At 37.4% G+C, this 22,938-nt stretch overlaps 1 protein-coding gene across 36 annotated transcripts in view; it reads right to left on the minus strand.

Moving 5' to 3' along the window:
- SOX6 (SRY-box transcription factor 6) overlaps window positions 1-22,938 on the minus strand; it is a 665,863-nt gene that overhangs the window by 21,436 nt on the left and 621,489 nt on the right. The window lies entirely within an intron of this gene.

Here is a 22,938-nt window from a genome sequence, read left to right on the forward strand (position 1 = left end):
ATTATTTTTTTATTTTTTTGCCTGGCATTATTTTACGCTAACCTCTCCTGTTGCGATTCTTCCCTTCAAAAGCAGGCTCTCACCTATCATTTTAGCCTCTTTTGTCCCAAACTGAAGCACTTCAAACTGCCTCTTTACCTCAAATAGAATTCTCTTTCACAATGTTACGCCTTGTCCAGTGGTCCTCTCACTGCCTGGAAGCCCCATCTCCTACTTCTTCACTAAATCCCACTAAGCCCCACTCAGCTTTCAAGGCCTACCCAAACGTGGTATGTTTCACAGATTAATGAATTCAATAAAAATATTAATTGAGGAATGAATGACAATGAGTTAGGCATTATGCCAGGGGTTAGGGCACAACAGACCCTGCTTGTAAGGAGCGCCCAGATCAGAAGGGATACAGACCCCAGGCAATTATCACAAGAGTGTATGATAAGTGCTGTAATACCGAAGTATACAGGGCACCAGGATGGCATCAGACAAGACAGTCAGCTAATGCCTCTTAGGAGAGGCGATGTCTAAACTTTGTCGTGGATGATGAATAAAGATTAGCCCGTGAATAGGGGAGGGCTGTAAGGACAGATGGGAAGGGTAATTCAGGCCATAGGAACAGCATTTGCTATGATGCTCCCCAGGCTGCATTAGTTCCCCTTTCTTTTATGCTACATGCTCCAAAGTAATTACTTGTTTATGTGACTATCTCTCACTAATCTTTCCAGTCCATCCCCAGGAATATGAAACTCCTAAAGTTGGTGTTTATGTTGTACTCATTCTTGTATCCCCAGGATTTCCCACATAATAGATATTCAATAAATATTTATTAAGTAAAAGATTGGTTTTCAACTTATATGCAAAACTACTAGACTAAAAGGCATTTATTTCAAGGGTCCTGATACATTTTTCTGCTGTTTTAGGGTAGTTCGTAAACATTCCCCAATGAAAGTATATCCAAGTCTCTGATATTTTATCATTTCCAAAGAGGTGACTCTAACCAGTAACATACTAGATTAAAAGCTCTTTGAGAATATGGCAAGAACTGGTTCTTGTTCACTGCTGTATCCCTAGGTTCTAGTAAAGCACTAGGCATATAGAGTTTTAATTAGCAAACTATGTTAAATTAATGAATGATTAGATAAATGAGTGAATAAATGAATGAACATAGGTCTTGCTTGTTTTCATGAATCCTACCAACGTGACACAAAGATGTATGCTTTGCAATGTGGCATCAACTAAATACCCCTCTATAGATGGAAAAACTTCTATAGCTAAATGTAAAGTGGTTGGACTGATGGCCTCAGCCAGGGTTTCTGCTGCATAAACAGGAAAGCCTACTCCCAAAAGTTTAGAAGCAAAATATACATTAAAACCAACATTTCCACTTTCTGGAAAAAGTAAAGCCTTTCAGCTCAGTGGAGTGATTATACAGGAACAACATGGCCCAATCAATCTCTGGCCCTTCCACTCTATTTCTAGATACCTTGATTAAGTAGAAATTTGTTTGTGTCAGAGCTTGTAATAAATTAGAACATTAAAGTGCACTATTATTTGACAAATATGATCATCATTTATAGCAAACAAAAGATAGGATAAAAGGGCCCAACTGACTAATATTATCAATTCTTTTCTATACATGAAAGAGGGCAGAAGGGCCACTATTTGAAGACCATGCAAAAATAATATATTTCATAAACAGCCCTTCTTTTAGGCCTACTAGACAGAATGATCCCTTACATGAAAAGTCTCAGATCCCAAGATGCATAACTAATCTGCTACCTTTTTGCCACCATACCCACAGTACATTAATTTCATTTAAAATGCACTGACCATACAGGATAAATTGATTTCACTTTATATGGGTTTGACAGCCATGTTTATTGTGCAGTGAAATGTAGTGTAGCTTCCAGCTGACAATATCCATCAACACAGGGCAATATGCTGACTGCTGGGCCAGATGAAGGCATACATTACTCTGGAAGTGAAACACTCATTCAGATACGACAGTGTCTTCTCCTGAGGATCACCATGGTAATTTATGATGCCCTCAGTGCCATTACTTTACAACTGACATGGATTCAGCAATTTATATACTTGCATGCATACACATAAAAGGAGACAGGCTGGTGGAGAATGTCAGATGCAAAAACATTTCAATATTATTCTAAGTTAACTACTATGCCACAGGTGATTAACATTTGAGATCCGCTTTTACTGTCATAGCTTTCTCTCCACCTCTAGCAAAACCAAATGGTCAGCTTCCATTTACTTATTCATTGAAAAGATGTATTTTATTGTGAATGGGAAATTTTACTATCCAACAGACTGACAGAAATCATGGTGGATTTTCAGACCCTGGTCTTAAGTAGATCTTCTACTCCATACCAACTGATTCTCCCAGATATGTCTTACACATGCCCCATCTCTCTCACTCTCTCTCTCTCTCATTCCATACTTCAATCTTAACATATCCTTCTCACTCTCTTCTACCTTATTAAATTCTACTCTTTTCGAAGGGACAGACTCAGGTCTCACCCCACCAACTACCCTACATTGACCTTGCCCCTTTCTCCCATACTGCATATTGTCTACGTGACACTGACAATGATTAATTACACATGAGATATCTAGGACTCACAACAAATGCTCCCATAAATTTGGAAATTCAAGCACAATACAAAGTATAAAAATGTGAATTAAGAAATGGAAGATAGAAACACTTCAAGGCATGTGTGCATCTCTTTTTTTTCTTGCCTCCTCTCCTCCCTTTTAAGGAAAGTCAAGTGAAAAATGAATGAGGACATCCTGACCTAACCTAGGAATATGATATCAATGAACCAAGATTTGAGAAGAGACTTATTCAGGGAGACCAACATTTGAAACTGCTTTTAAACCAGACTTGACATCTGATCAGAGTCAGAATTTTTAAAAAGTATTGAGGACACAAAACCAAAAGAATATTTAGAAAGTGTTCCTTAGCTTAGCTAAAGTTTGCTTCATGAAACAAAATGGTTAAGGAATTATTGTTGCATCAGAAGAAATACATGACTGGGTATGTGTGTATAAATTCAGAAATTTTAAAATGAAGATTGTATATTAGGTAAGCCTTTTAAACACATAAGGAAAATGTTATAGAATACTATAGAATTGTTTTCCAAAGGTGTGCTATTAGTCTGAATATTTGAAGCCTAAGATCCACTTTCTGTTACAATTAAAAGCTACATATCAAGTGTGATTTCATACTGCTTCCTTCATTTTTTAAAATAACACCAGGCTAAAAAATTTTAAAAAGCACTTCATTCTAAAATAGCCAATGCTCTTTGTCAGAATCCAGAATTGTCCTACAGAATGTCTCACAATTCTATGACATAGCCTCTTTTACTTTTAAGAACAGAGGAATCATTTGTGAGTTCAGTGTTCACAAACTAGCTCCTCATGGAAAGCAGTTCGAAGAAGCCTTGACCCAAAGCTCTGCACCTAGAAACTACTGCTTTCAGGCTGACCTAAGTATTTGTAATTACAAGCAATAGTCATCCTAAATGACACTTACTGAAAGGCCAGGAGGTCAACACTACCACACTAGGCACCACAGGAAAGCACTGTTCCACTGCACCCCAGGAATTCCTGCTCTCTTCAGCTTCCCCAGGGGGTTTGCTTTGATTAATTCATCCTTTGTCTTCTCATATCATAGTTTGGGTAAGGCAAACTTACAGTTAGACAAAGAAAGATAGTCTATGGGGAGAACATAGAAATTTCGAAGGCAAAGACTTCCTTAGAAATCTGTGATTTAAATGATTTAAAGAGAAGACAGAAAGTTGAGTTTTTCCAGGTGGGTTGGAAAGAAGGCTAGTGTAACCATCATAGACTATGGCAATGGTCCTGAACTAATCCTAGAGAGGCCCCCTTCCTGGGTAAATTCCAAGGGTTATGTGAGTGAATGAATACGTGTTTGGGGTGTGTGTGTGTGTGTATACACACACTCTCCCTAAGGAAGAACTTTGGCTAATTCTATAATGTGCCTAGTACTCATTTATTTATGCATTAATTCAGCAAATACTTCTGACGAATTTCAGATAGACCCAATATTGTGATTGGGTATATAAAGAATGATAACACATGTGCCTTTTTAAAAAGGGATCTGGTCCAGTGAGGGAGACAGACACATAAATGGAAAATTACAGTGTAAGACCCACAAAGGTAATTTAAAAATGCTCTGAAAGCAGAGAAGAGAAGCTACTGATGTTGTTGGAATGAACAAGGATGAATATCAGGGAGGCTTCGGAGATGCAGTGGTGCTTGAGCAGCATCTTAAAAGAAGAGGAAAAATTTACTAGCAGTTATAGATTTGAAAGTATTCCAGGCTAGAGAATTAGTATGAATAAAGGCATAGAGTTATAATGAAAGATTAGTAGGGTTTTGGTGAATAAAAGAAGCTGACTATGGCTTGGGTTTATAGAAAAAAATAGGAGAATACTAAGGGAAGAAATTAGAAACATAAGTAGGGGGCAGATTGCTAACTACCTTGAATGCCAAGCCAAGAAGTCTTTAAAATTTTTAAGTAGGATAGTGACATGAACAAATATATTCAAGGAGACATCAAAATGGAAACTAAATGAGAAATTCTCTCTGAATACTCTCTATGATTACTAATGAACTGATAATAAATCTGTAATTTATAATCTGCAATGTAACAAGCTGTGCAAGCAACCAGTAAAATACGACCTAGAGATAACAAAAGAAAGAAAAACTGAGATGACTCACATAATAAAATTAGCAAACAAAAGCTTGAAAGTAACCATTATAAACATGTTCAAAACTTAAAAGATTATTGTAATGAATACATAGACAGGGTAGAGGGAACTCAGCAGGGAAATGAAACTAGAAAAGAAATGGAAATTCTAGAACTGAAAAGTATATTTGAGATGAAAATTCACTGATGAGGGGCACCTGGGTGGCTCAGTGGTTGAGCATCTGCCTTTGACTCAGGGCATGATCCTGGGGTCCTAGGATAGAGTCCTTCCTCAGGCTCACCATAGGAAGCCTGCTTCTCCCTCCACCTATGTCTCTGCCTCTCTCTCTGCGTCTCTCACAAATAAATATATAAAACCTTTAAAAGAAAAGAAAATTCACTGATTGGATATCACAGAAGTTTGGAGTGCAGATAAAGGGTCAGTGAACTTGAAAATACATTGAAATAAATTAATTATCCCATCTCAAAAATAGAGAATAAAAAAACTAAAATATCTCTCTCAAAAACAGAGAATAAAATAAACTAAACATAAACAGAGACTCAGCAATATGTAGAACAATATTAAGTCTCCTAAAATATATGTAATTGAAGTTCCAGAAAGAAAAGAGAGAATCATTACTGAAAAAATATTTAAAGAAGCATTGGTTGAAAATTATCTGAATTTGGTGAGCATCATCAACAGGTTCAAGACATTCATATAAATGCAGGCAGGGTAAAATCAAAGAAAAGCAAACCTAGACACTAGCCAAACTGCTGAAAACCAAAGACAAAGGGGAAATTCCAGAGAAACAGGATACATTACATACAAGGTGACAATAATACAAATGATCGCTGATTATTCATAAGAAACAATGAAGGCTAGAAGACTATAGAACATCTTTAGAATGCTGAAATTTTTTTTAAACATTTTTAAAAATTTTTATTTATTTATGATAGTCACAGAGAGAGAGAGGCAGAGACACAGGCAGAGGGAGAAGCAGGCTCCATGCACCAGAGCCCTATGTGGGATTCGATCCCGGGTCTCCAGGATCGCGCCCTGGGCCAAAGGCAGGCGCTAAACCGCTGCGCCACCCAGGGATCCCTAGAATGCTGAAATTAAGTCAATTCAGAGATTTACGTAGTGAGTATATGCTCCAAAAACAAATATAAAATAGATTTTCAGATAAATAAAAGCTGACAAAATGTACTCCCTATAGACCCATACCACAAGACATACTCAAGAAAATTATTCAAGATGAGAAATAATATCTGACAGAAACTTAGATATACAAGAAGAAAGGAAGAGCATCAGCAATGATAAATATATGACTTCAAAAAAAAAAGCCCAACTTTGTTTTCTTCTCTGGATTTCCTAATAAACAGCTGATTTTTAATGTTTTTAAAAGACAAGGGGCTATTTAATATAAAATATAACACTGTACTGTGGGATTTATAACATGAAGAGGTAAAACGTGGGAGAACAATAGCACATAAGCACAAAGGATAAGGGTAGTAAATGGAATTAAATTGTTAAAGATTGCTTTATTTTGTGAAAAGTGGTATAATTTTAACTATGGGAAGACTCAATTAAGGATTTATAGTAAATCACTAGAAACAACAACTAAACAAAATACAAAAAGGTAGAGCTGAAAAAAAAAAGGTAGAGCTGAGATGCCAATAGAATAATTCAAATGGAAGACTAGGAAAGGACTCAAAAGGAGATAGTAAAAAGATCAGTGGTTGCCATGGGTCAGGGAAAGAGGGATGAATAGGCAGGACATAGAGAATTTTTAGGGCAGTGAAAATACTCTGTATGATGCCAGAATGATGGATATATGTTACTTTCCATTTGTTCAAATCCATAGAATGTACAATACCCAGAGTAAACGCTAAGGTAAACTATGGACTTTGGGTAATTATGATATGTCAGAGTAGGTTCATCCATTGAGTGGACCACTCTGATGGGGTGTGTTGATAATGGGAAAAGTTATGCATGTGTGGGGAAGGGAAATCCCTGTACCTTCCTCTCAATTTTACTGTGAATGGTACACTGCTATAAAGAAATAGAACCTTAATAACAATAGGATTCAACTGACTTAAAGGAAAGACAGAAGGCCAAAAACTGAGGGAACAAACAGAACACAAATAGCAAATTACGAGACTTAAGCCCATCAAATTCAATAATCACATTAAATATGAATTAAGTAAATAATCCAACTAAAATCAGAGATTTTCAGAATGAATAAAGGGTTGAAATCAATGAACTACAAAACAGACACAGTAAAGACAATTTATAAAGCCAAGGGTTAGTAATTTAAAAAGATCAATAAAATGGATAAAGCCCTCGTTAGACTAATCAGCAAAGAGAGAAAACAAAAATCCCAGTATTCGGATTGAAAGAGAGGATTTTACTTTAGATACTACTTGCATTAATAGGATAATAAAAGAATATTGTGAATAACTTAATTCCAATAGACTTGACAACTTAGATAAAATGAACAAGACACAAACTACTAAAATTCACTCAAGAATAAATAGAAAACCTAAATACTCTTATGGCTCATAAAGAAACTATATTTATAGCCAACATCCTTCTCATGAAGAAACCTCCAGTCCCAAATGGTTTTAATGATAATTCTTTCAAAAATGTTTAAGGAAAAATTAAAATAGTTTTATGCAAACTAAGAAAGTAGAGGTTGAAGGAAAATTCTCCAATTTTTTTTTTTTTTTTATGAGGTGGCATCAATACCCTGGCAAAGGATTTCAACATACATGCAAAAGTTCTTAATAAAATATTGGTAAATTAAAGCCAGCATTATGTTAAATAGATAATAAGTCATGACTAAGTAGGATTTCTCTCAGGAAAGTAAGTAATTTAACATCTGAAATCAGGCAAGGTAATCACCATATAACAAAACAAAGGAAAAAAACATGATCATCACTATAGAGTCAGACAATGGTTTTAAAAATTCAATACACACTCATGTCAAAAAATCCCAGGAAATTGGTAATAGAAGAGAACTTCCTCAGTCTGATAAAAAGCATTTAAGAAAAACCTGTAGGATATCATATTTATTACTGAACTACTACTTTCCTAAAAATGAAGAATAAGGCAAGGGATGTTTACTCTCACCATTGCTTATCAACACTCTCCTGCAGTAAAGAAATAAAACATATACTAATTAGAAAAGAATAATGCTATTTATATTCATAGATAATGTAATTGTTTTTTAATGAAAATCCTAAGGAATCTGCAAAATAATTATTAAAACTAGTAAGTGAATTTAGCAATATTGCAATATAAAATATAAAAACATAGAAATCAATTGTATTCCTATATATTAGCAGCAAACATTAGAAAATATTTTTTTAAGTTTACATTCATAATAGCATCAGAAAATAAAATACTTGGGAATAAATTAAACCAAAAAAATGTGCAAGACCTTTGCATAAAGACAATACATTTGTCAGTTAAATTAAAGAGGACCTAAAGGAATAGAGGAATATACCATGTTTACAGATCAGAAGAGTCCATATTATTAAAATGTTAATTCTTTCCAAATTTATCTATATATTCCACCCAATCCCAATTAAAAAATCTCCAAAAGACAATTTTGTTTTAGAAATTGGCAAGCTGATTTTAAAATTTTTATAAAACATAAAGGAGTAAGAACAGCCAAAACAAACTTAAAAACGTTGGAGGATTCAAAGTATTTGATTTCAAGATATGACATTTGTAAAAAACCAGAGTAAAAAAAAAACAGCATGGTATTGGGACAAACATAGACAAATAGACCACTAGCATAGAATTCAAGAGTCCAGAATTAAACCCCACATATATGGTCAATTGCCAATAAAGACTAAGGAAATGATAGTCTTTACAACAAATAGTGCTAAAACAAGTGGATAAGTATGTGGAAAAAGATAAACCTTGACCTCTTATGACATAGTACTCTCAACAATTAATTTGAAATGAATCATAACCAAACCAAAAACTCAATGAATACATAGGAGAATATTTTAGTGACCTTGGAGTAATCAAAGGTTCTTAGATATACCCTATAAAGCACTAAATATACAAGAAAAATGCTAAGTTGAACTTTATCAAATTAAGACTCTGCTCATCAAAAAGTTGTTTAAAAATGTCAAAGCACGGACTAGAAAGAAATATTCGTTAAACACATATCTGACAAGAACTTATATCTAGAATATATGAAGAACTTCTACAGAAAAACAATCTAATTTAAAAATAGACAAAAGACACGACACTTTACAAAAGAAAATATAGTTATGGCCAATGAGCACATGAAAAAGTATTCCATATCACTAGTCATCAGGAAAATACAAATTAAAATCACAATAGATACCACTTCCCGCCCATTAGAATGACTTACAATACTAAACGTTGGGAAGGATATGGAGCAACCGGAACTCTAAAATATTGGCGGTGAAAGTATAAAATAGTGTAACCATTTTGTGAAACAGTTCAACAGTTTCTTAAAAAGTAAAACATACTTACCAATAACTCAGCATTTTCACACTTAGGTACTTACCCAAAACAAATAAAAATTTTGTCCAGAAATAGATTTATAGAAGAATATCATAGCAGTTTTATTCATAATAACCAAAAACTGAAAATAACTGGAGAATGGACAAATTGTGGTATAGCCATATAATGGGATACTATTCAAAATAAAATTGTTTTAACTCTTAGTTTAAAAAAAAAAAAAACAGCAAAAACGAAAGAATCAAAAGAAGACAGAAAAGCAATCAAACCAAAGTAATCTTTTCCTGAAAGGTTTTTTTCTCCGTGGACCTGAGTATATGGCATATTTAGGCTATTGTGAACTCAAAGAGTTGGTCTCATTTACGTTAATAATAATTTTTATTGTAGAAATATATTAAGGAGGGTAAAAAGGCTTCTTAATAAAAAGAGATATAAATATATACCATTGGGTTGCTTAGCAATCACAGTATTTTAGGCTACTTCAATCTATCAACAGAATAGTTGATTTTCTCCTGTGGGATTCTGGAAAGAGTTACATGATACAGTTAATAGTCCCTTATTTGGGTTAATGGAAATAATGATAACGAATACATCAGAAACAAAAATATAGAAGATGAAGGCATTTTACAAAGGGACTTGAAAAACTAGGAAAGATGGAAGGTATTAATTTCACCATGTTCATCCCACCAAATCTATCTTACTATTGTAAAAGTCTAATTCACTGTGCTGTAGGAATGGCTGACAGCTGTCTGTCTATGATTTTGAAAGTTCTACAAACTTTACACTCCTGCTTATGCCAGAAAGGGAACTGACTTTCATTATAAAAAGGCTGCTTGGAATTCACATTTGATTTCTTCTTACAAAAACAACAAAACAGAAAATAATTAGACTATTCTTGGGTGCCTGGGTGGCTCAGTGGTTGAGCATCTGCCTTTGGCTCAGGTCATGATCCCAGGTCCTGGGATTGAGTCTCACATCTGGCTCCTGCATGGAGCCTGCTTCTCCCTCTGCCTATGTCTCTGCTTCTCTCTGTGTGTTTCTCATGAATAAATGCATAAAATCTTAAAAAAATAATAATTGGACTGTCCTTTTTGTTTACTTGACAGGAAAAGACATTCTATGGCTGAGCAAGAGTCTTAACCATTAGGAAAGTGATGTGTTCATCTTATGAAAAGGGATACAAGGGGTGAAGGCTATGGTTTGCCCTCTATGTCTTTTATATAAGATTAGCTAGGGAGGTTAGCAAAAAATTACCTATTCATGGGTGCCATGATTTAAAGAAGGCAAATGCAAAATATGGATACATCTTCTGAGCTCACAGCTGGTGTAAGAATAGGAACCACTGGTGAGGAACCAAAGGTGAACTGCCTGTGGTACTTTGATTAAGGTGTTGATTCTTCATTTGTCCAATGTAGGGGAAGGACACAGGCAAATTTTCATTTCTCTGTTTTCATATTAAAGTTCTTTAATCACACTAAAAACAAATACCTTACTTACTTTGACTATAGAACTTTATAGCAAGAAATTCACCAAATAACCTAGATAGATAGATAGATAGATAGATATTGTATACACATAAATAAAAAATTCCATTGGGCATTTTGGAAACAATCATTTCATTAGACTAGACTAGGCTGGAAGTCAGTTTCCAGGACAGACATACCATGTGTGCCAAGTACTTTTATATACAATAATATTTACAAAGGGCTTTCAGGAAATACATTGTCTGAATCCTCTTTCTAATCCTTTGAAATTGGTAGAGGGATAGATGTTTTCACCCCACTTTAGAGATGACAAAGACCAAGGCTCAGAGAGGTTGCATTAGCTTCCTCTGGAATAACCAGATGCCGGTATGCTGTTAGGAGCAGAGCCAGATCTAGAACCTAGGTCTTCAGACTTGCCACATGGTCCATTTGCCCTACACCAAAGCTATCCCAATCACTATTCCATGATCTGAAATAACTGAATTTCAAAGCTCACCATTCCTTGGCTGGAGCATTACTCTTCCCCTGTGAGGATGCCATTTCTCTGCCACAGCTAGGCACATTAGAGGAGCCCATTACCAGTTATGAAGTTCATGCCACTGTCTAATTGGTCTCTGAAATACTGCCCCACCAAAGAAGCAAGAGCATGCAAAGAAAGCATGGAGGACTGAAATTACAGCAGGAATTAAAACTATGCTAAATTAATGCATTCCTTAGTTGCAGGATTATGAGCAAGTGTTATCGTGGGTAAGGCTTCTATTTTTTTCCTGTTGGAAACTCCATTCTCTTTAAAAGATCAACAAGAAGAACCAAAAGGGAATTCCCTAAGGTCAGCTCTGAGGAAACATAAACCTCTAATTCAATAACTCTGCTACTGCTCTGAAAAAAGGCTTTATTATTGCAACATCCATATGGAGCCAATTGGACATTAATGACTAATCAATCCCTCCCCTTTCTATTCTACTTAAAGTGTCACAAACCATGTTTAGATTAGCCCATTTCCTGCTTAGGATTGCTCAAGATGTCTTTTGTTCTTTCAGGACCAGCCTGATGGAGGCAGCTTAAACAAACACACGACCAGAGTGGCGCAGGAGTTATAAAGTGCCATATGTGAATGAACAAAGGGGCTATACTAAAGCCTTTTGTGGTATTTGTTAATGTTTTTCATCTGAGCTTAAAAAGGCTTAATGACTTTGTGGTGAGCTGATGCATGTGGCTCGTGGCTTTGCAAAATGAAGGAAATTCTAACCAGTGATATACCAGTCTGTATTTTCAAGAGTCTCTTGCTTTCAGTTTTGGTGCCTATGTTTACTTTTTTTTTTTAATTCTCAAGTTATATTTGCTTTACACAGATAGCTAAACAGAGACCTTCGTCTTGTTTCAATTATAGGATCCAAGGGCAACTGGGAATAACTTAGGTAATCCTTTATTTTAATGACCTGAAAGTAGCAGAGAACATCAAATATCCTACTTATTATCTATTTGCTATTTGTATGCACAGAGGAAAGTTTACAAGCTGTTGAACCCAAGCAAAAAGATATCATTTAAGTTTGAACCAGAGACCACTGTAGATGAAGTAAGACAATAATAGGTTCTGGCTTCCTAAGTTTTCAGAAGAATCAGGCTCATATTCAAGTAGGTTCCCTTGGAGAATACAGAGGCTGGGAAAAGGTGGTAGATTAAATAATTCATGTTGCTCAGCAGTTTCTGGCTTCATCCAACTCAATACACTACCATAGACTCGACATGAAATTAAGGAGCACAAACCAAGATGAAGTGCATCTCAGAATTAGTTAACAAGGATACTCCTAAATCCATCCTCTTGTTTCCATCCTTGTCACTCATCGATTGCCTTGGCCTCACTGTCTCTGCTGGACCATTATAACACTAGCCTTCTCACTGATATGCTTACTTTCAGCTTTGAGTCCCCAGTCTCCACTTAATACCTTTCCTAATTCCATCCACAGTGATCCATCACCAATGCAATTCTGACCAGATTACTCCTGTATTTAAAAGTCTTCCATGGTTCCCTAACCATTCCCTTCATCCCAAAAGTTGAAGTCCTTAGTAATACTTTCTATGACCTGTGCCCACCTTCTTCCCGAGACTGTGCAACCCAAAAGGGTAAGGGAGGACTATGTCTTATTCATAACTGTATCCCCAAGGTATTCTACACAAGTGGGCATAAGGTAAGTACCCAAATGTAGAGAGCAGTGGACATCTTCAATAGTGAAAATTTTAGGGTAAGACTCAGATACCAACATGTTGCTTTAGAACCTGAGAATTTGGGACTCCTGGGTGGCTCAGCGGTTGAGCACCTGCCCCTGGCTCAGGGCATGATCTGCGGTCTCAGGATCGAGTCCCACATCAGGCTCCCTGCCTGGAGCCTGCTTCTCCCTCTGCCTGTGTCTCTGCCTCTCTCTCTCTCTGTGTCTTTCATGAATAAACAAAATCTTTAAAAAAAAAAAAAAAAGAATCTGAGAATTTCTGAAATTAGATTTTGTATAAATCCCATTTTATTATATCCTATTAAATACCTTGCTTACTTGAACCCTCTGTAAAATAACAAGGCTTTGATGGGAAAATATACCCATCGTTGTCGGGGACTGAGATCACTGGTTCTAATCTGACTTCTTTTATTGACTTGCCACACCATACGATTCTGAAATCCCAGCTTCCCCATTTCCTGGGAAATCTTGAAAGGATGGTAGGGCAAGTCTGAGCTTTTTGGAAATATTAAATCTGGAAGCTATTCTGAGGTTGTAGGGCATGTGTAAATATATACAACTGAAGCATTTGAAGAGGCATATGATAGAGCTTCACTGGATAGCAGAGTCACTACAAAATACATAAAACGTGCTCACAGAATAAGAGAATTTGAACATGAGAGGGATATCAAAGATCACCTAATTCACATTCCTTATTCCACACGAGGAAACTGAGGTTTAGAGAGGTGAAATTGCCCAAGTCTCACAGTTAGTAAGGGGCAAAATCACAAGGAACTCAGATGTAACTAACCCCTAAGTTCCACACTTGCCATTAGAATTAATTTCTAAAATAGTCAGTTGAATTATTTCAATCATATCTGGACTTCCTTTTAAAACTCAGTAAAAGTCATTTAATTGGTTTCTCTTCTCCATTTGTTTTAGGGAATTTGCCTTTTACTAGAATGAGAAATGCAGATCGTGGGCTGCAGTAGAAACTAATTTTTTTTTTATTAGGTTAAGGTATGAAAATAATATTAGAAGGATTTTGGGGCAACCAACTCATTTCCATGATCCACCAAAATTTCTTCACCCCAAGAATCTGGTGAAAGTATTTGAAAGGTACCTAATAATTGTAAAGTGTGAAAGACTGAAAAAAAATGTTCAAGTTTCTATTTCTCATTTCTTTTTCCTGCTTTTTAATGAAAACCAACAGAAAACGCTATTCCAATAAACACAACCAACTCAGCTCATCTTGGAGAAAAATGGGAGTTGGTATGGCTAAGATGCTGCATAGTTAGTTCTGGGTTTTAACTGTACATTTTACCTTTCCTAACTTGGAAAATTATTTCCTTTCTCTAAATGGTAACCCCATCTGATAAAAGAGAGCTAATCATTTATGCTTGGAAGGATCCTTGTGAAGATTAAACAGGAATGTAAATTTTTTAGCTCATCTACTAGAACCCAGGAACCACTCACTAAACAGTAGTTGCTGTTAGAAATAGTAGCAGTAGTAATGGCCAGACAAGTTAGCAGAATGTCCACTCCAGTACCTAGGATACAGCCGGTGTTTCACTCATAACTATTCCATTTCTAATCTTTCCCCATACTTGGTGATATTTCCTGTACTTCACAGTCCTGTTCTCCAGAGTAGTTATAAAAAGAACCAAAAGTCAGCTGTAGAGCGCAATTTACTACTTAATAGAACTTCTTTTCTGGCCCAAAGCTAAAAATATTCAAAATGGTCTCTATGATAAAGAGCTAAAATGTTTTGGAATATGCATAGGACGCAACCCCCAAAGACCATCTCATATCCCCCAGTTCCCACATGTGGAAACTGTAACCAGATGATGCTGCTGAGTCCTGACCAGAAAAAAAGGGAAGGGATCACTGTCATGTGAATTTATGGATCAGCTTTTTATAAAGGACTCATTTGGAATGACAAAGGATTAGGATTATTGACCGATGGTAATAAATGAAGGGCAAGGCAGTTTCAGGGACATTTGACAGTTGTTTTTCTTTCTCCTTTACTAACAGTTCTGTTAAATTTGCAACATAGAATGTCCATTCTCCTTTTCCATTTTGTCCTCATGTGGGACCAGCCTTCCCAGTGAAAAGTGAGCTTATATTCAAGCAGCATGGGGTGATTTCTCTACCATGAAAGTAAACCAGTAAGCCGCAATTTGTATTTTTAGTGTAAATTTAAAATGGTTGAATATATTGCTTATGAAATTTTCCTCTCCAGGGCTGAGACTTGGGATATTAAGTTTTAGTTCAGAGTTACTTTTTACAGCCTCCTCCTAAATGTAAGAGTCTGCAGTATGATGCAAATGCGGATGCATTCTTACATACTCCCTTCCCTCTGGTACCAAGACCTAACATGGGGCATCACATCTAGGGGTAAGTATTCACTGAACAAAGACAATTGGAAAAAACCACTGGCCACTAGCAAGAGGCAAAAGTACAACAGATCTGTAAGATGTCCATCAATCACAGTGGAAAAAGTGAAATCACACTTTTTTTTTTTTAAATGAGTAATATACCCAGGAAGAAAAGAAGTAGTTTTAATATGACTTGGATGAAAACCCTCCTAACACCTACTCAGCTCTCTGAGGATGTTATATGAAGAGATACCCATTGAATATTCCCTCTGAAAGGCTATTAAAGAGAACAGAGGAATAAAGAGGTGAACCACAGATCTCCCACACTAAACTAACTGCTGGTTTTGCATTATTTTTAACCTCTGTAATCTAAGCCGATCTTGAATGATTAGAAATTAATGCCTGTTTGTTTGGTGGCAAAGTCTAAATTCTTGAGCGTGGCATTCAAGGCCATCCACAATATGGAGCCCAGGGATTTCTATAACATGTTCAATTCCACAAATATTTACTGAGTACAAACAATAGGCGAGGCTTTTACTGGGCTTGATGGGAAACACAAGGGTGAGAAAGATGATTCTTCCCTTCTAGAACTTCCTTATGAATGACTATGTGCTTTACTGGGTCTGCTTGGGTTATTCCCTAAACTTCAAGTTCTTCCCCTTGTCTTTGCTCATTAACCTGAGCTTATCTCCAGCTCTATTTCTATCACAGAAATAGAGCCTGCCACAGTCATTGCTGTCCACAAAGTGCCACAGGTTCCTCTTCTAAACTTTTTTTTTTTTTTTTCTCTAATGATGTACTTGAACATGTAACCTCTTGGGTTGCTTTGCTTTCCAAGTGTTACTAATATTATAATCCCAACCACATTACTAGCTCTTGGAGCACATAGGGCAGCCCATCTTAAAAAAAAAAAAAAAAAAAAGACTCTTCCCTCCATGACCATATGTACTGTGCAGTGGGCTTGTGAGTCTGACATAAGAGATAATCAGTAAATTATAACTTTTTTTTTAATTTTTTAAAATTTGTATTTATTTATGATAGTCACAGAGAGAGAGAGAGGCGCAGAGACACAGGCAGAGGGAGAAGCAGGCTCCATGCACCGGGAGCCCTACGTGGGATTCGATCCCGGGTCTACCAGGATCGCGCCCTGGGCCAAAGGCAGGCGCCAAACCGCTGCGCCACCCAGGGATCCCAGTAAATTATAACTTGAACATGTGAGTAAAACTGAAGATTGGAGGCCCCTGAAGTATGGACAGACCCTGATTGGAAAGGTTTGGCTATCAGCACCAGCAGTTCAGTCTACAAAGAACCACCACTCAAGGGTATGAAATGGTAGGTAGTGGGCACAAGGAAACAGTCTTAGACAAGTGGAGTAAAATGAGACAATAAAGTAAAAGGAGATATGCAAAAATAAAATTATGTTAGTTTAAAAAAAGATAAGTTGGTAACAAAAAAGAAAAAGAGCTGGGTGGTTATTAACTTTTTGAAATAATTTAGAAGCACAGTTATTAGAACTTGAGAAAGAGGAAAGGACCAGCTGGTGGTTGGGGGGAAGGTTGCAGCCTTGACCTTAAGCAGAAAGAATTTAAAAAGCACTCCAAATTAGCCTGATGCTCTTTAAATCCCACCAGCCTAAGGTTGGGCTGAATTCATTAGCTTGCAGACAGCAAGTCAAAAGGCTCTTGCTGCCAAGAGAGGATGATTCTGGGACAGGTAACCAGACCATATCCCAAGAGCCACACAGTCAGTCCAAACATGGCAGCTAGACCTCTATGAGGCAGGATTTATTCTAACGTGTTGGTGTATGTGAAGCAGACATACATAGCACTGAGGAAGCATGGACTGATTTTGTAGTCCCACTGGGAACATAAGCTAGCTGCTCTTATCTTGGATCTAATTTTCATGGTAGATGTTGTTTATCTTTTGTGGCCCAGTTTCTCATACAAGTTGGGGAAGTACTTCTGTGTGATTCAGTAATAGCAGAGACAAGCATTTTTTCCCTAGGGTAGATGATAGTTAGAAAACTAGATAGGGGTCTGGGGGGGTGTGGGTGTGTGTATACGTATGGTGTTATATGCACTGTCATCAACACTTCGTTAGAGAAGAAGCCAGCCCAATGAGAAACCAGCTCTAGGCCAGGGCTAGGGTCCTTAGTAAATGGAGGCTAAGCTCTTCAGGATTTCTAGCTTTAGCAGCTCTGAGAAGCAGGTTGAGCTCCCTTTATGAAGTATTAGGAGATGGAGTTATACAGGAATCTTGACATTTCACTCTCTTGCCCCATCAGGGCTATCCATCACTTGGAGAGTTCAATGGAAATTGTTTTCCACCAACATTAAAAGTTATTTGGGAGCTTTTAAGACACAGCAAATATATTTCTTTAAGAGAACTTTATTTGCTTGTTTAAGAGAGCGGCACTTTATATATAGTGCTGATATAAACTGGTGCACAGGATCCTCTAAAACTGTTTATATCCACAGTAAAATACATTTTTGTGATACTCATACAACAGAGTTAGTCCGGAGCCAAGGGCTTTGTGAACTCTGCTTATCTCCCAGCCTGGGGCTGTTATTCAGTCTTCACCAGGTCTTGGGTCTCCCTGGTTACTGATCCTGGCTTCGGAGCCCAGCCTGCTGGTTCCATAGAAACTGCTTTGCCTATTCATTTCTCTAAGATTCCTGGAAACACTGTTTTAGGCAGGTATGGAAAGTCAGACTCACAAGCCCACTGCACAGCTCTGGTTAGTGCTCCCTTCTGATTTACCTCAGTCTTTTCTTTTAATATGTACAATTTCCCATCTTTTATGCCTGATATATACTCTAGTACTTGGATTCCTGATCTGGGGCAAAGACATCTCATAATAGAGATAGTATATTTCTAGAATAATTTCATTTCTTTAAAAGGTGGTGTAGTCCTTAATTGATACTTGTTACATTCTTAGTTGACTTAAAGGTGAATGATTTCGATTATATGACAGTATAATAAGGCAGTTAAAAATCTGTCAATTGGAAATCACTTAGACCAACTTCTTTACCTACAGATGGGAAAATTCAGGGAAAGAAAGTGACCTGCCAAGGATGGAGCAACTAGAATTTAAGTCCCCTAGTCCTTGAGCAAATATCTGAAGCGGTATCATGTGGAGAAACGTAAGTTTAATTTTTTGGAACCCAGAAGTCAGACTAGGACCACTGTGTAAGAAATTACAAGGAAGCAGAGACAAATTCTGGCCATCAATAACAAAGAATTAATAATTAGAATTGGAATGAGCTTCTTAAGAAGTAGGGAGTTTTCTGTTAATAGGTTACTAGATGCATTTGAATAGAAGAGGGGTGATCCCTTGTCAGGGATAAAGGAAGGGATTTCTCAGCTGAAACTGTGAATTTGATGATGTCTCTCCTTTATTTCAATTCTGAGAATCTAAGTTGCAATGTGAAGCACTGTATTCCGGCGGGTTTGAACTAATAATGACTTTCACATTCCAAAGCATAAGCAGTTGTAGCCTTTAAACCCCACATCAGATCACACTACAGCTTCCCTCTGCTGTCTTGAATGAGCTGCCTATCTTCAAGTCAGTCTTCCCTTTCCACCAGGAATAAGGATCCGAGGAGGGCAAAGGGAATGAGAAAAGCTTCAGAGATTTCTCAGAGTGTGAGTCAAAGGTTAAACAGAATTTTTAAGAGAAAATAATATTAGTATTACTAGTAATAATAATATTTAGTGGTACATTTTTTAGGATGGGGAAAAAAAAGGAAAAGTCATGGTCTCTTATTTGTCTACAGCCAGAGAGCTTAGGTTGACAATAAGAGAGCTAACCTGAGGTATAAAACACAGAAGCAATCAGAAGTTCACCAAAAAAATAAATAAATAAATAAATAAATAAATAAATAAATAAATAAATAAATAAATAAAGCTTTTAGAAGGGTTAAGGCCATATTGGCTGGGATCCAATTCACAGTTCAGTACAAATCTATAAAACTCTTCTAAGCAAATCGGGGAATGTGAAAGCAACAGTTCGAAAAAGGACTGTTCTTGGTGCACATATCCATTTCCACTCGAATCAATGCAAGTTTTTAATACGTGGAGGACAGACAGCAAACACATCACCGCAGTTTCAATCCAACGTCCAGAAGTCTGGCCAATGATAATCACTTTCAGAGCTCATCCCTTTCGGAGCTCATTGTCTACTATTCCCCACATCAAAATAAGGTGCAGCCTCCCTCTAAGGCTGGGACACAGTAATCGAATTTGGGAATTTAAAGAGGTGTAGGGAAAATGTTTTCTTACTCCAGATCTTCCGCAAAATGGAAAAAAAGTAAGTATCTCTTTAGAGATCTCAGGTATGAGAGAGAGAGGAAATGGGTCAGAAAGAATATGAAAAAGAAAGCAAGCCACAGCTGTTATTGCTGGGAGAAGAGAAGAGGATGGAGAAAGGAGGGGCCCATCTGTGAAAGGCAACTGGGAATGACTACCAGAGAGAGCTTCTCATCAATAAAAAGAAAAGTTCAAGGGACCCGAAAACTGGATTCAACAAGTGACACAAACACCCTCTCAAAGATCCTGAATCTCCTCTTCTATTTCTCTGAAAAATTAAAAAAAGACCCAAGTGGAAGTGATTGTGCCCAGATCACCTTTCTTATAAGAAATACATTCTGTCTCCAAGAAGACCTTACCAATGATCTTCAAATTGGAAGGGACTTTAGAGATAATGGAATCCAGAAGCCTCTTTTAAAAAATAAGTTGAAAGTTACTTGAAGGCCATCCTTTAGTAAAAGAGCCTTAATCCAAACCTCCCAATAACGGGCCAGCACCCTTCCTACTATAGTTGGCACCCTTGAAATCAGGAGAGTTGGGGGGAAGCATAGCACTCTCATCGGGGGAAAACAAGGAGAGGAGAGGTGCCATGTGAAGAGTCCATAAAAAGTCAAACAGCTGTTCATCATTCTTAATACATGGTGACAGGCTCCACTAATCAAGTCCTCTCTTCCTCCCACGTCCCACATAGGAGCTAACACATTTTGTGTGATCCGTACATAGTAAGCCTTCAACTGCTTCAAAGTATAACAAGACCTTACACATGTTTCCTAAGCCCCCAGCACCAATGAATTTGTAGTTTTATAAATATCATGGTGAACAAGAAATGCTGTCTTGTCATATTCAAGCCAAATAACAGCTGGACTTTAAAAATAAAATTTTGAAGGCATTTGCCTTTTATATTTTTAATTTCTGTTTTCCTGGCTTATGGTTTTGTCATTTGATTTTGATGAGTGTTTAATACACATGCACAGCTGCCTCTTTGGGTGACCTTTCCCTTGCTGCTTCCATGCTCAGAGCTATGAAGCAGGTCCACAAGTTGCTTACTAAGTGATATTGGCATTTTCACGACTGGCAGATATTTTCCTGGGAAGCCCAGCTGGAACAGGGCCTCATCTCTTAAGCTGACGCACTTTAGTCTCTTCATAAGCCTCATAGGAGGATGGGGCGCAAGTGAGAGGACAGCATGGCCCCTTAAGATAGCTGTTCTGCATTATTCACAAGAGCCAAGACAAGGAAACAACCTAAGTGTACATGGATGGATGAGCAGATAAAGATATATATTGCATTTTCCCTCTCCCGCCCTCTCTCTCTCTCTCTCTCTCTCTATATATATATATGTATATACATATATATATATATAGTCTTGTTATACTTTGAAGCAGTTGAAGGCTTACTATGTACGGATCACACACAAAATATATATATATATATATATATATATATATATATATATACACACACACACAATAGACACACACACACAACTCTTGAAGGAGTTTTGGTGGATGAATATTATTCATCCACAAAAAAGAAGACAATCCTGCCATTTGCAACAATGTGGATAGACCCTGAAGACAAAATGCGAAGTGAAACGAGAAAGACAAATAATACTGTTGTCTCACTTACATGTGGAATCTAAAAAGGACAAACTCAGAAACAGAGTAGAATGGTGGTTTCCAGGGACTAGGGGGAGGAGGAAAGGGAGAGACGTTGGTCAAAGGGTATAAACTTCCAGTTTTAAGATGGATTGGCTCTGGGGAGAAGCTAATATACAGCATGGTGACTATAATGAACAATATTGTATTACATACTTGAAAGTGGCTAAGAAGGTAGGTCTTAAATTTTCTCATAAAAAAATGAGGTGATTATGTAAGGTGATAGATGTGTTAACTAACTTGATTGTGGTAATTGTTTCCTAATAGACACGTGTACCAAACCATCACATAGTCCACCTGAAGTTTAGTGTTATATATCAGTTATATCTCAGTAAAGCTGAGGGTAACATTTTAATGGCTATGCCAGGCCAGAGGAAACATGGACATGATCATGTGTGGACTGAGAAGAGGTGACCTGAGCTGCAGAACTCACCTGCCAACTGAGCTTACCTAAGTAGCTTTCGCTCTGAATCTCTGTGGGCGCAACCAAGTCTTGAACTTTTTAGCACTTTTCTCAGCGATGATTTTGCCCATCTGTCTGTATACATTTCCCTTTTAATCTTCTGTCTTCCTGCACTAGACTTTAAACTCCAAGAGGTCAGGAACATATCTGTTCTGCTTCCCTTGGTTTATCTAGTGTCTAGTTCTGGCACCTGGTGGACCCTTAGGTAATGTATAGTTTTGTTTTGCTTTGTTTTGCTTAGACCACAAACTGACTAAAGGAGTTTCTAAGTTGTACTTATTCTGCTGCTGCAGTCCCCTTCTTATTCCTCCTGTGTAGGGAAATGTGAAGGAGCAAAGTAGAGAACGGATCATGTGTACCTGCTATCTGCTCTGACTTTAATAGGAACTGTAACTCCAGCAGGCTTTGCAATCAGCTCTTACTTGAACAGACGCCAGGAAATATCCCGAAGTCAGCAGAAGAAGGCTGCTGCCCATCCCAGCAGTCCTCACAAAGGCGGTGCGCTGCTGTCCATCTGAGAGGCGGTAACTTGACTCCATTCATGAACTCACAGTCCCCCAAAGCACATGAGGTCTCAATGGCAGCCCTGGGCAAGCTTCTGAAGGGAGGTTTTCACACGCTCCTTAAGCTCCTGGGCCACTACAGCCCTTCTACTATTACACTCATCAGGCATTGCTGCTGTGTGCGATAGAGTAACACGAGAGCTGGTGTATGGCATGACTTGCTATATTTAGGGGAGAGGAAATGGGCCATACTGAGGAAGGTCACAAGGAGTTTGTTCAGAAAAGTGAAGGCACCACGTATATATCTGTGTATGCAGGGCACGCCAGTATAGCACAGTGTTCAGAAGCATGGGTCCTGGAGCCTGGCTGCTGGGATCAAGCTCTACCCTTACTAGCTATGTGACTTGTGGCAAGTTTCTTAGTTTCTCTCATCTTTAGTAGTCTCTTCTGTAAAGTGGAAGACATATAATAATACCTTCTATATGGAGTTGTGTAAGGTTTACATGAGAAAATGTGTGTAAAAAGCTTAGCACAGTCTCTGGCAGGTAAGTGCTTCAAAAACGTTTGCTAACAAGCACACAACAAGAACAAAAACCAAAGTAACCAGGAAATTGATCTGAATCCAGATGATCTGGATACTGAAAGGGATTTTCAAAGACATTTCTATACAATATGTTTCCCTCCAGTTAAGTGTTTCATTTTTTCCT

The sequence above is a fragment of the Canis lupus genome, chromosome 21 (genome assembly GCF_003254725.2).
Source record: "Canis lupus dingo isolate Sandy chromosome 21, ASM325472v2, whole genome shotgun sequence".
NCBI classification, from domain to species: domain Eukaryota; kingdom Metazoa; phylum Chordata; class Mammalia; order Carnivora; family Canidae; genus Canis; species Canis lupus.